General features: G+C 41.8%; 1 protein-coding gene across 7 annotated transcripts in view; it reads left to right on the plus strand.

Annotated features, from left to right (window-relative positions):
• Positions 1-12,684, plus strand: part of PRLR (prolactin receptor) — a 122,872-nt gene that overhangs the window by 26,097 nt on the left and 84,091 nt on the right. For 6 of the 7 annotated variants that reach the window (XM_056324806.1, XM_056324807.1, XM_056324812.1 and 3 more), the window contains exon 1: positions 9,885-10,151. The exons of the other annotated variant lie outside the window; for it this stretch is intronic. The gene's annotated coding sequence lies outside the window, so the exon portion shown is untranslated. Of the gene's footprint in view, positions 1-9,884; positions 10,152-12,684 lie in introns of those variants that run through there. 7 annotated transcript variants of the gene reach the window in all.

A 12,684-nucleotide genomic window follows, 5' to 3' on the forward strand; every position in this document is an offset into this window, starting at 1 on the left:
ACAGTGCACTCTTACTGTGAAACAGGCAACTCTGCATTGTGCTGTTTTATGGGGAGAGTAACTGCATCTGTGCTGCTGTGTTCCCTGGTACAACAGAAATGTCAATAAATTGGAGCAGAGGGCCCCTAGGATGGTTGGTGGACTGGAGCATATGATGGACAGGGAGAGGCTGAGGGGAGAAGGTTCGTTTAGCCTGAAGAAGAAAAGCTTAATGGAGGATCTACTGATGTTCTTCAACTACCTTAAAGAGCAGACTCTTCTAAAAAGTGTATAGTGGGAGAAGGCCGTGGTCAGAAATTGCAGTAAGGGAGATTTGGATTTGACATAAGAAAGAAATACTCAGAGTGAGTGGTTAAACACTGGATTGGTTCAGCTAAAGGGGCTATTGAAACCTCCATCTTTGCAATTCTCAAAGGCACTTCTTGCCACTGACTCATGAGAAATTAGGGACTTACCCTCTATCATTCCTCTTCTAAGGTCAGAAGGTTGATTTGGATATTATTTGTTAGAGAAGCAGTACCTCGAATAGGCGCTTAAATTGAGCAGAGTGTGTTTGGCCTTAGGGGAGCACAGCAGTAATTTGATGTAAAAAAATTGCTTTTGCTGCCTTTACAATTTATATTCTGTGCACTACATTTTCAGTGACTTTGTGATGGTAGTTCCTTACTCTTTGCTAGGAATACTTCTGTGAGAAAAAGCATGAGCAGACAAAATTAGCATTATTTTTTATATTTGCTTCTGACAGAGTGATTCATAAATAATCTTAAAAGGCTTTGTATTTTTAATGATTTTGCCCAGAATTTTTTAAGTATTTATGGAGGGTTTTTTCAAATACGTAGTTACATTGAAGAGCCATTTATTGTTATGCACAAAGAGCAAGGCATGTACACTCAATAAAAATTCTTATTTTAGATTAAAGAAAACAATAAAATATAAAAAACAGCTGCTGTCCCTGCAGATAGGCAGTCTTACTGGGATATTAAAGTTCAAGTGCCAAGAAAACAAACATAATTCATATCCAAGTTCTACTTGTCAGAGTGCTTTGAGCGTACATCATATTGTTTGTTTGCCATGTGTTTTGGGTTGGGGTTTTTTTGCTTTCCATGGAAGTTTTCCTGGTAGTGTGTTGAGTCCCATGAATGGCTTGAGCAAATTGTGAACAGTGAAGTAACTGTTTTTCCAGTCTCCAGGGCCTGTTTCTTCAGGTTGTGTCATTGTAAAGTTCCATGTGTTAATTCCTTCTTTTCGGTCTGTGGTTTGTAAGAAATTTTCATAGCCATTTTGATTGCTAATTCTCTACTGTGTGGCTATCTTCATCTCTTTGCAGAATTTAGTTCCTCTTACAAATATGCAGAAAAAAAGGTCAAAATTGAAGTAGGTATACCTCACTGATAAAACATTCCTCCAGTTTTAAACTACTATGATAGAACAGCATCCGTTAAAAACATGAATTAGGCATTGTGACTGTTTGTTTCTTGCTAACACATTATCACATACAAAGCTTGATTGACTCTTAGGAAGAAAAGTTACTAATTACCAAGGAGAGCGATAGTTATCATCATTACAGACAAGTTGGAGTTTTTTGCAATTATGCCTATCACTCATAGTGCACAAAGGAAGGACAAAAAAGGACAAAAGAAAACAAAACAAAACACAACAGATAAAATAATAGCTAAGTAAAGATTAATTACTAGAAGTTGTCAGTACTAAAATGACCAGCTCGAATGCTTTTAGTATGCTGATGGTCCTTATGTGGTTTCTTCTAACTAGCAAGTACACTTCTGTACTTGTACAAAAGGTGAATCAGTGTGTCCGTGTCGTGTTGTGTGTGTCATCGTGTCCGTGTCGTCCCCCCCCAGTAATCCTGAATAACAATTAAGTATTTCGGTTTAAAATAATTAAGTGGAAAATTGGACAGCTTTCATAGGAGGGAACTATTTCAAAATTTCCTATTTGGGATCCAGCTATTTCTTTCACTGTTTCCTGAAAGACAAGGTAGTTAACTATGGCAGAGACTTCTTCCTTGCGGCTCACTGCATGGAAGAAGTTTTAGAATGTGCACGTGTGGGAAGAAAAGATGCATGTTGTTGTCATTTCGTGATTTAAGCTGTGAGAACGGTCATACTGGTTCAGACGAAAGGTCCATCTGGTTCACTATCTCTTCTCCAACCATGGCCAGTAAATGTTACTTGGGAGAGAATAATCTCAAGCACACATGTATTTCTCCTTCATAAACTAGCACATTAATCATGCAAGTGAATGCAAAATGTAGCAGCTTTCTTGTTAAGATGAAGAATATTCAGTACGCAATGAAGTACTGCTCACCTACAACATTTTTCTAGACAACCATTATATATATATAATCTATATATTACACACACACCACAGCATGTGGTGGGCTGGCTGGGGCCGGCTGCCAGGAGCCCACCCAAGCGGCTCCATCCCTCCCCTCCTCAGCTGGGCAGGGACAGAAAATCCACGGAAAGGGTCTGGGCGGAGGTGAGGGCAGGGACAGGGGCAGGGGCAGGGCGCTCGCCCGGGCAAAACAGGCTCGAATCGGGGAAAATGAATTTATCACCAGAGCAGAGCAGGATCATAAGAAATGAAAACTGAGCCTTGACACACCTTCCCGCCACCCTGCCTTCTTCCCAGGCTCAACTTCACTCCTGACTTCTCTCCCTCCTCACCCCTCGTGGTGCCGGGGGATGGGGAGTGGGGGCTGCGGTCAGTTCACACCTCGTGTCCGCCGCTCCTGCCCCCTCGCCCCCTGCCCGGCCCGGCCCGGCCCCCGCGGGGGCACCGGCCCTGCCCCAGCCCGGCCCGGCCCGGGCTCCTCTCCCCGCGGGGCCACGGGCCCTGCCCGGAGCTGCTCCGGCGCCGCTGCCCGCGGGTCACAGCCCCCTGCGGGCACCCCCTGCCCCGGGGGGGGCCCTGCCCGGGCTGCGGGGGGGGAGCTGCTCCCCCGGGGGCTCCGCGGGCTGGGGGCACGGCCCGCCCCGCCGGGGGCCGCCCCGCGGGCTGGGGGAGCCGCTGCTGCGGCGCCCGGAGCCCCCCGGCCTCCCCCTGCCCCGGCCCGGGGGCCGCGGGGCTGCTGGGCTCGCTCGCACGTAAATACACGATCTGAAATACACGGTCCCTGCGGCTGCCACCGGCACCGACGGGCTCGGCCTTGCCCAGCACCGGGCCCAGCTCGGAGCCGGCTGGCACGGGCTGCACCGGGCACGGGGGCAGCTTCTGGAAGCTTCTCACAGAGGCCGCCCCTGTGCCCCCCGCCACCAAAACCTTGCCCTGCAAACGCAATACACAGCACTATGACTCTTAACAATCATATAACATGATTTTCAATAACTGTATTTTTTTGGAAGTGAGCGTTATTTTCTGTTTCATAATGGCTTTAATACACTTACTGGAAATAATCCCTAAGGGAGAGTTTTCTTCTAATATAGATACATCTAATAATATGATGTGTTCTGTCCTATTATACACTACAAATTATATGCCTTGGAAAATTCCTAATATAAGAAGGCAAAGATTTTGCAGCTGTGTTGGATAGCACAGCTGCCAGGCCCAGAAGTTAGAGCAGAGACCTGGGACTGTGCTGGAACAAGGGACACGAATACATTGGGGCACACCTCAGGAAAGGTCCTTGTGTAGCCATTCTGCTGCAGTCAGGGCTGAATTTACACATCCCTCAGGAGGCTCTGCTCTTGGCCATAGGGCTTACGCTGGTGGCCGTCAGCAGACTGGCGTGGAGACGTACGTTAGGCCAAGTTCATAACTGAAGAGATTACAGAATCAGAAGGAATCTCATCATCATTACATAGTTCTGCCTCCTGCACGTTATATACTTTATTGATTTCACATACATCTCCTCACCTACTTCAACAACTTCTGACTGATTTAGGGAGCAAATGACTCAAGGCAGAGTTCTAACGTTTTCACATTTGAACATAAGGATGGCAATACATAAAATACACTCTTACAGCTTGTACTAATAAGACAGTCATATAAGTTAGAATTTAAGTGTTACTTGTATTTAGTGTCTTTTAAAATGTCTTTAAAAGCTGTATAATATGTATAAAACCATAATGGATGGGACCGTTTCTTAGAATATTTCAAAAGACAGATCAATTTAAGAGCAACTGTAAATAACTGAGAAACAAGTCTTTTGAAAGCCTGTTTTTATTACCACCTCTTTGCCTGTTTGTCTTTTCAAACAACATGAGATTCTGTTGGACATACTGTGTTAATTAGATGTAGAGTTTTGTGGAAACCCATTCTGGGTTAGAAATGTAAGCAGGCTTTTTGTAACAGTAAAAATATCCAATAAGAAATGACTCATTTTATGATAGTGTAACTTTAGTTACAGATCAAAGAGATGAAACAGACTCTGAAAGGGTTGGCTGGTCTATCACAGAGACCATGTTATTGTGTGATTGCTATTTTGTGTTCATGGCATCATTGTTTGTCAGTTAGATCTTACATTGTTAACCTAGTAATTGTATATGTGCATCTCACATCAACCAAGCTGTTGTGGTACAGAAGTATTTTGGTTTATAATTTAAGCAAAAAAATAATTAGTCAAGATTAATATCATCTTTATTTCATGAATGTTCCCATGAGAAGAAAACATATTTCTAGACAATAGTTTACTGTTTTTCCTTTTCTCTAGATGATTAAATGGGAGGGAGGGAGCTTTTGACGCAGAAATGCAAGAAATATAACAAATCCAAATACAGATAGTGGGTGAGATCCCCATTCCTTCCACCATGTTCCAATTCTGTTTTAATAATGACCATAATTAAACTATGTGCCAACTGTGAGAGAATGAAATATTCAGTGAAGACATACATGAAAGCTGCAGGGTTTGTTTGAAAGGGTTTGATACAAGTCCACAGTTAAAAAAAAGATAGGAACGTTTCACAAATTTCTCTAGGAGACAGTCATCAAGCATGGCTTAGTGAAGTAGGAAGCTGCCACATTGTGCGATGACCCCATCCAAGAAACAGCAATTATTTCATCTATATCAACAGGTCAACTCAGCTGAACATGCCGGCCTTGGACAGCTGAATATGAATTTACAGGTGTTCAGAGGGCAAGTGATACAAAGCTGAATTAGATAACGTTACACTTACAGACTGAAGTCTGTATTAAAAAAAAATTATCAAAGTATTTTGAATGTATATTGGGCATCATGAGACAAGGATGATTCCTGAAGAACAGCTCTCCATGATGACAGGCATATTCCTTATAGTTATGTAAATACCAAAGATGTGTTTATAATTTCAAAACAAAAATAAATATATCAAAACAACTTCTGTAAAACTAGAAGATCTGATTAATTCATTTGTTCATTAATTCATTCAGGCTCTCTAAGACTTCCAATTATCTTCAGCACTGTTAGAGCTAGCTAGGTCTTCGCACTGTACCTAACTTTGTAGAATCCCAGTCTTCTCTGTTTTATCAACGCAGATGAGGAGTTGCACTGGCTGCAGCATGGGTAAGTGTGGTAGATGGAATCCTTCGTTAGTAGTTAAAGGACAACTTTCACACAAGGTAAGTGACCTCACTTCTGGCAGAAGTCGTGTCTGCCACAGTCGCATGGCAGGCTTACCCTGGAAAAGTGTCAGGTCCCTCAGGACCAGGCACTCCTCCCTTCCTTTGCTCATCTCAGCGGCCACTTTGCCACCGTCAGTCACACCCATGTGGTCTCCTGCCTGCCCATGGCCACTGGGCTCCTGAAGCTGTGTCTGCTCTCCAGAGTGGTGGGTGTGCTGAGAGGTCACACTGACTGAGATCCCATTGTGTGACCAACGACTACATGTTCATACAAAAATTATTAGCACGTCTGAGGGTAAAAAAGACTGAGGATTTCTGTGGCAAATGGCAATCTCATGTATCCCAAGAACAGAAGTGCAAGAATAAGGTGCCCCAAGTGCAGACTACTATGGAGGTCTGAGGAAGGGTTACAGTGGCACAACACACTGGCAATTAGAGTGATTGTGGTTTTGTCTGAGAGGTGCAAAGGATAAAAAAATAGACTCACAAATGTAAGGGCTGGAAATGGAGTATGTGTTAAGAACAGATCTTGAAAATAAACCAGAACCAGTGTTTTTGTCCATGACCAAAACTCCAGAAACAGGGAAGGGCTGTATTTTTGATGACGTGGAGTGTTTGCAGAATGACCTGAACTTGCTGTTCTTGGGGTACTTCCGGGTAAACAAGAAGGCACGGCCTCAGCTGCCAGCCCATCACGGGCTACAGAGAGCATGGGCTACAGCTCTGTCAAAACGGGCTCAGGACATCCTGGTCCTAGGGCTCTTTGCTGTATTTCTGGGGCAAACCTGCAGTGTGATAAGAGGCAGGACTTTTGAGACACGTGGGTGATGTGAGATGTGAGTGAGCAGCCATGGCACCTGCCGCATCTTCTCTTGCATGACAAATGTTCTCTAAGTTTATTTTGTCTGTCTCTAAAGAGACTCACATCAGAGGGGTTTGGCTGCTGTTTCTTCAGAGGAGGTCATGGTAAGGGAAGTAGACATCAGCAGAAGAAAATATAATTTTCCCTGTAGTTCTATGAATTCTTTCTCTACTCTTTTATTTCATATATTCTTTCCTCTACAATCAAAAAAAGAAGCTCGCCCTGTTTTCTGTCCTCTGGGGTTTTTAGTGTTTTGGGTTTTGGTTTTTTTTCTCCAGGGGCACAGGGAAGGGCAGGGACAGCCACAACTCCTATACAAACTGTTACTCTCTGCAGAAGGCTGGAGGTTTTTGGTAGATAAGGGCTGTGGGAAAGGGAAAGGCGGATTGCAGCGTCCTCTTATATGCCCTTTCAATCTCCCTGCCTGACATGCTCCTTTTAGCATTTTTCTCACCAGTAAAGCCCTTTCCTGAAAGCTTACTGCTTTCTTTGTCTGGTTTCTCCAACTTGTATCTTCCTTCCTGCCTTTCTCCCAATCCTACATGCTTCCTCTTGTGACACTATTTTGCTTTTTTTGAGGGTAGTGAAATTCTGTTCAGAATGTCAGAATTCTGATGGAGCTCCGACGCAGAATTAACTTCACTGAGGTTGGTGAGGTTATACTGATACAAATGTCATTAAATCAAAAATAAAGTTAGACCATTGCTCTCTTAATGTACTTAAACTTCTTTTCCACAAATGATCTTTCGATATTAAGGATGGCTGTTTGGAATTTAATAGCCTATTTTAACATTCCAAGCCTATGAACTTTTCTACGTAAATCAGTCTAGACCAGCCACAGAGGAATCTTTCTCAGTTCATTACTGGGGCAGCTTAAGATCCTGACCTAAACCAGATTTCTAAAGTGGATACACCAGTTACATGACATGGGATGAGTCAAGTTGATAATCCCTTTCAAAGACTAGCCAAGCTCTATTCTGAAAGTAGCTATGCTTTTTTTTTACCCTGTTTAAAGTCTGCTCCAATTTTTCATACTCCAATGGTTAGTACCCTTTTAGTTTACCACCTGATTTTATTTATGTTCTCATTCTACCTGTTGTTTTTGCTCCAGCATTGTTCCTTAGCCTAAAAGCTACCAGACTTATCCAGTACTTGTATTTACAGACATACATTACCTTTGTAGGGACAAGTAAGTGCCTGTTCCATTTTCTGCCTCAGCCTTTACTTTGTCATACTAAATGAGCCACGTTCTGTCAGTTACTTTTTAATAGATAGGCTTTAGAGCCTTTACCTCATTGCAGTGACCTTCCTTTTCTCCTGTCTTAATTTGACAAAATCTTTCTTGAACGTGGGTGACCTGTGTTCTGCGCGTACGAGATCATACTACTACCTTAAAATACTCTCCTTAATCCAGTGCTCCTAGGATCACAGTTGTCTTCTTGGCAGTATTCCACCAGAGGCTGAATGTGCTTGTACAGACTTGACTGACTGGCTTGAATATTGCTAGTAGTGTAGCCACAGGCACACAGTACTCATTAAAAGCTGAAAAAAAAATGAACTCAAAATCCTGGGGAAGTATTTAAGAACTATTTCACATTGCACTGCCTGCTGCTACAGTTACCAAGGTTGCATTACATCAGCTAGCTATAGACTGGATAGCGCAGGTTTAAATGTGAAAGGTTATCTTTGTTACAGATCTCAGTGATAGTTCTTAACTCTCATCCCTCACCTTGTCTTTTACTAAATATTAGTGATATGGTTTTAGTTTTCTTTTTCCCACCAATTTGATTCCGGGGTACAAAGCCTGTTTTGGTTAGGGGGGGGCAAATGTGCATGCAGACCTTAAGGTTTTACACTCTTCTTAGAGAAATTAGGAGAGTGATGGTGTAGACAGTACTTCCTGATTGACCTTCATTTTGAAAATCTCTTTCCTAGGCAGGATCTTATCTCTCTCTTCCCCCACTCCCCATTTTGATCTCCCCACCCAAATTTAGCAGGGACAAGCAGATGCAGAAGTAAAACCACCAGCCACAGCCTGCTACATCTTTTCTGGCAGGTGAAATACCTGTTACATTCTACCTTCTGTTCCTCCTCTTATTTCTGAGATGATAGCATCTTTTCAAGCACACATTCCCTATTTACCAGGAGCAGTTTCATCCCTTTCAACACAGAGAGTCACTGGTGGAATTTGCTCAGAGCTGGCTGAACGCTGTGAGCATGTGATCAATAGTTTATGATACACTTAGCTGGGTCTTTACTGCCAGCTATGCATTCCATTCCCCTACCGCCAGCATGTTTAACCTCAGAGTGAGCCTGTTCAGAAATTTGCAACAGGAAATGCCTTCCACCAGTTTAGCTCCCTAGACTATCTTCTTAACATTGAGTCAAATGGATAACACAGCACACATGATGGATGGAAGGGAGCAACGCAGGTGGAGGTGCAAACTGAAACCGTTCTTCTCAGTAGCAGCTGGCAGTTAGCGTAGCCCAAACCATGCTGAAGAAACACTTGAAGTTTTATAATCCCCATGTGGATAAATCAAAATGTGTGTGTTTCTCACCTGAAAATGTTTGCCTGTCTTGCTAAGAAACTGTTCATATGATTGCTGATTATTTTAAATATTCTGCAGAATGTCCATTTAGTGACCAGATATGAAAAATTCTGGCCTTGATTGGAGAGACTTGCCTCTAATAACAGCTTCACATCCATACCACAGAAATCTTGCTTTGTTAAGAAAAAGAATGTTTTGGCTCAATCTTCTTGCTTAAAAGAATTTTCACTACACATGCATGCATTTTATTTTCTATTCTGTTCACTGGCATGAATGCAGAGAGGATAAAAATGTTATTCAAAGAAAGCATTAATAAGAATATGTAAAGATGTTTTCAGTTAAGTAGAGGTGGATGACCAGTGAACAATTGAGTATGTCAGTAAAATTCAAAACCCTATGGCATAACCTAAAACTCCCTGCAAATCACAGGGGGAAAGCTAACAGAATTACAAAAAAAAGGCTGTTTTCTTCTGTTTAGTCAGCTTTATGATGCAAAACCAACACCTATCATTTTTTTGTAAAAATAATTTATTTTTTTCTGCTATTCTAGAATATCAAACAAGGACTACTGGCACACAGAGTATTATGGATGCAGTTTATGCTGAAGGTCTGTTAGTTTTCTCTTAAAAAAAAAAAAGACACCAAGCAAAAAAAAAAACCCACAAAAAAACAAACCGGAAAAAACCATCCTAGGCAGTAAGCATTTAAAAGGAGCCTCAACAAGCTGTAGAGTATGTAGCTGATGCTTAAAAATAATCTTTTTCTCCTGATGCATTCCTATGCTACAGAGTATACCTCTCACATTTAAAGCTGTCATGCTCCAAACATTGCTTGCACTGAAGAGAATCACTGTTTTGCCTCCAGCAACGAACGTAAGTGTTGCAAAACTGACTCCTCCTCTAACGGGGAGAACGTGTACAAGTACACAGAGTTGTATTTCTCCTACAGCTGCCAAGCTGAGTATTTTGCAGTCAGAGCTGTAAACCTTAAAGGCTTGCTCTTTGTTTATCTTTATGCTTTGGGGTCTTTTTTCCCCACTTTCTTTCTGGATTTTTTAATATTTTTTTTTTTTTTTTTAATATATGTGAAACTCTTTCAAATGCTGGATTTTCCAGTCCTTGTTCAGGAAGCATTCATGAATTGACATGGGTCAGCATACTTTTCGTTACCAGGCGAAAGTAAGTATTGCAGTTAAATCTGTTCCTACTGTATGTTTACCTGACTATAAAGGGTTCTGTGTCATAAAGGACAGAGTAGACTGTAGTTCTGTTAGCAGAAATTTAAAACTTACAAAAAAGTAAAATCAGTTCAACTGAACATGGTATGCTAAATATTGTAAGGTTCACATTCTGGAAATATTTTTTTTTTAACTTGTCAGTCAGTGGTCTCTCTTTTGAAACACTGAAATAAGCCAGACACAGAGATGCCACTCCTTCTATATGTGTTTTTACAATTATATTCAGGATTGCGTTTATTTTTTTAAGCATTTTTAATGCACTTTGTATACTAATATCATGTTATTACTGCTTTATGTCATTTATATTTTATATAAATATATATATATAAATATATATATAAAAGTAATTTTATCTTATTTATGTTATTCATTAATGAAAATATGTTGGTTCAGGAAACAAGCCTCCTGAAGCTCCCGTAACTGCCATCACATTTTCCACTGTCTAATGCTCCTTAGCTATTATTTTATTCTTCCTGTGTGTTACCCTCTCCTGTGTTTCTGTATACATTCACTAGTTAGCAGGTCCTGTTTTGTGTTCTTACCTTCGGAATTCTTTGATATTGGCATGAACTGGCACTCAGATGCTGAAGGGAAACAGAGAGAAAGGAAAGAAAAGCTGGTAACTGAGCTGGCGAGAAGTAAAGAAAACGGTGTGACTTGATCCTAGGAGCACCTTTTTAGCCAATTTTCCCTGCATTCTGCTGAAACGCTGTACCATCATCATCTGTAATATTTTCACTATTCCAGCAGTCACCTGGGAATTCATTAATAATCTGTTAATGAATACAGCTTCCATTGCTACGAGTTCCCTCTAGGGAGCGCAGCAGCCTGCAAGGCAGCGTACGGATTCTCAGCCAGCATAAGCTTCCTGCTGCAGAAATGCTGTGCTGCAGCTAGCAGCCTTCTCTTCTTTTCAGAGTTGGCTTGCAATTACTGAGCTGAACTCGGCACTACCAAGGCAGGGAGGTGGGTTGCCCAGGCAGTGAGCAAGTTTAAGCAACAAGTCATGCTTGACTGTCTGCGTGATGAATGCAGCCGTTTACCGTATGCATTTTTCGTGGCACCGAAAGTATCTATAGAACAAGGTCTGCAGTGTGAGTGCACATACTGGTTTTCTGTGATGAAGTCCAGCCTAGATAAAGCCTGACACAAAGATTAACAGGACCCTTATTTGGCATGGAGCTTGCAGATCTTGAAGGAAAACAAAATCTAGATAAATGCAGTTAGCGTAAAGGCAATGAGGAGCAAAACCTGATAGGTAACCGTAGCAATTTTTGTGCTGTTAAAACTGAACTCTGCCCCACTAAATTTTCCTGTGAAAGATGTGGTGCTTTGACAGGCAACATTTTCCAGTGGACTGAGCTCAGAAGGAGAGTTTGGGTCTCATAATGTTCATGTTTATGTTTAAGAAGAGCTTTGTATGTTTTTTAAGCTATTTCCATTGGATTGTCATCTAGTTTTTTGTTGCCCAGCTAAACAGCTTTTCTAAATGTGTCAGGTTTGCTTGGTTCCAGCTGAATTAACACCTGTTGCAAATGAAGCTCTGCTATCAGAAACCAGGTACTTGGGAGCAAAGGTGGCTTTCAGAAGCTCTGGCCTTCATTTAGATTGTGGCAGTTTGACTTCTACACATTCCTTACTGCAGTGAAGCAAATGGAGTTCAGCCACTTCCTTCAGCTGCATCAGGATTTCAATCCAAACTTCTGCTCTCCCAGGATTGTATTCTTCACTGAATTAGATGCAGGTTAGTTACAGACTCATGAAACAACAGAAATCCTTTCTTCCTACTACCTCTTGGTTTTGTCTTGTTTGAAGCTAATATTCCAGCAGTTCCAGATACTCAAATTTCCAAACTTTGAATTGTTTTCTATATATTTATGTACCTGCGTGTACATACATAAACATCAATACAATTTTTATCCTTCAGGCAGAATTGTGTTAGGTTTTTGTCCCAAGTGCTTGCCTTCTTTCAAACATCTACTCCACCCTGAAAACCTTAGTTTTCCCTGGATTCAGCTTCAGCACCACTGTTTGCTATTTATTCCTCCAGTAGAGCTGCCTCTCAGGGAGGCTCTAGGACTTCACAGGGTAAGATCAAAGGGCAATTCAGCCTGTACCATAAGTCCTTGGTTGTACTAATTAACAGGACTGATCTAATGCTCTAATAACTTCACTCACAATGACTTTCCCGGTGCCTTTTCCTGACTGGTCCCCTATATTTTTCAGGGGACACCTTCATTCCCTGGTTTGGTCTCCATTCTTGGTTACCTCTGCTATCACGTTTCCCCTTAGCTTGGCCCTGAGTTAAATATCCCCTGTCACATGACTCTGTACTTACTCCCGCTGCATGGTCAACTAGGCTGAACTTAGCTCATTTGAGGCTGATCTTAGCCCTTTTAAAGAACCGGCTCATCCCATTTTAATATCTTTTACTGATAGGTCAGCTGTAGCTGTACCTATTCTTCAGTCCTCCC

Source organism: Falco biarmicus, chromosome Z (assembly GCF_023638135.1).
Source record: "Falco biarmicus isolate bFalBia1 chromosome Z, bFalBia1.pri, whole genome shotgun sequence".
Lineage (NCBI taxonomy): Eukaryota > Metazoa > Chordata > Aves > Falconiformes > Falconidae > Falco > Falco biarmicus.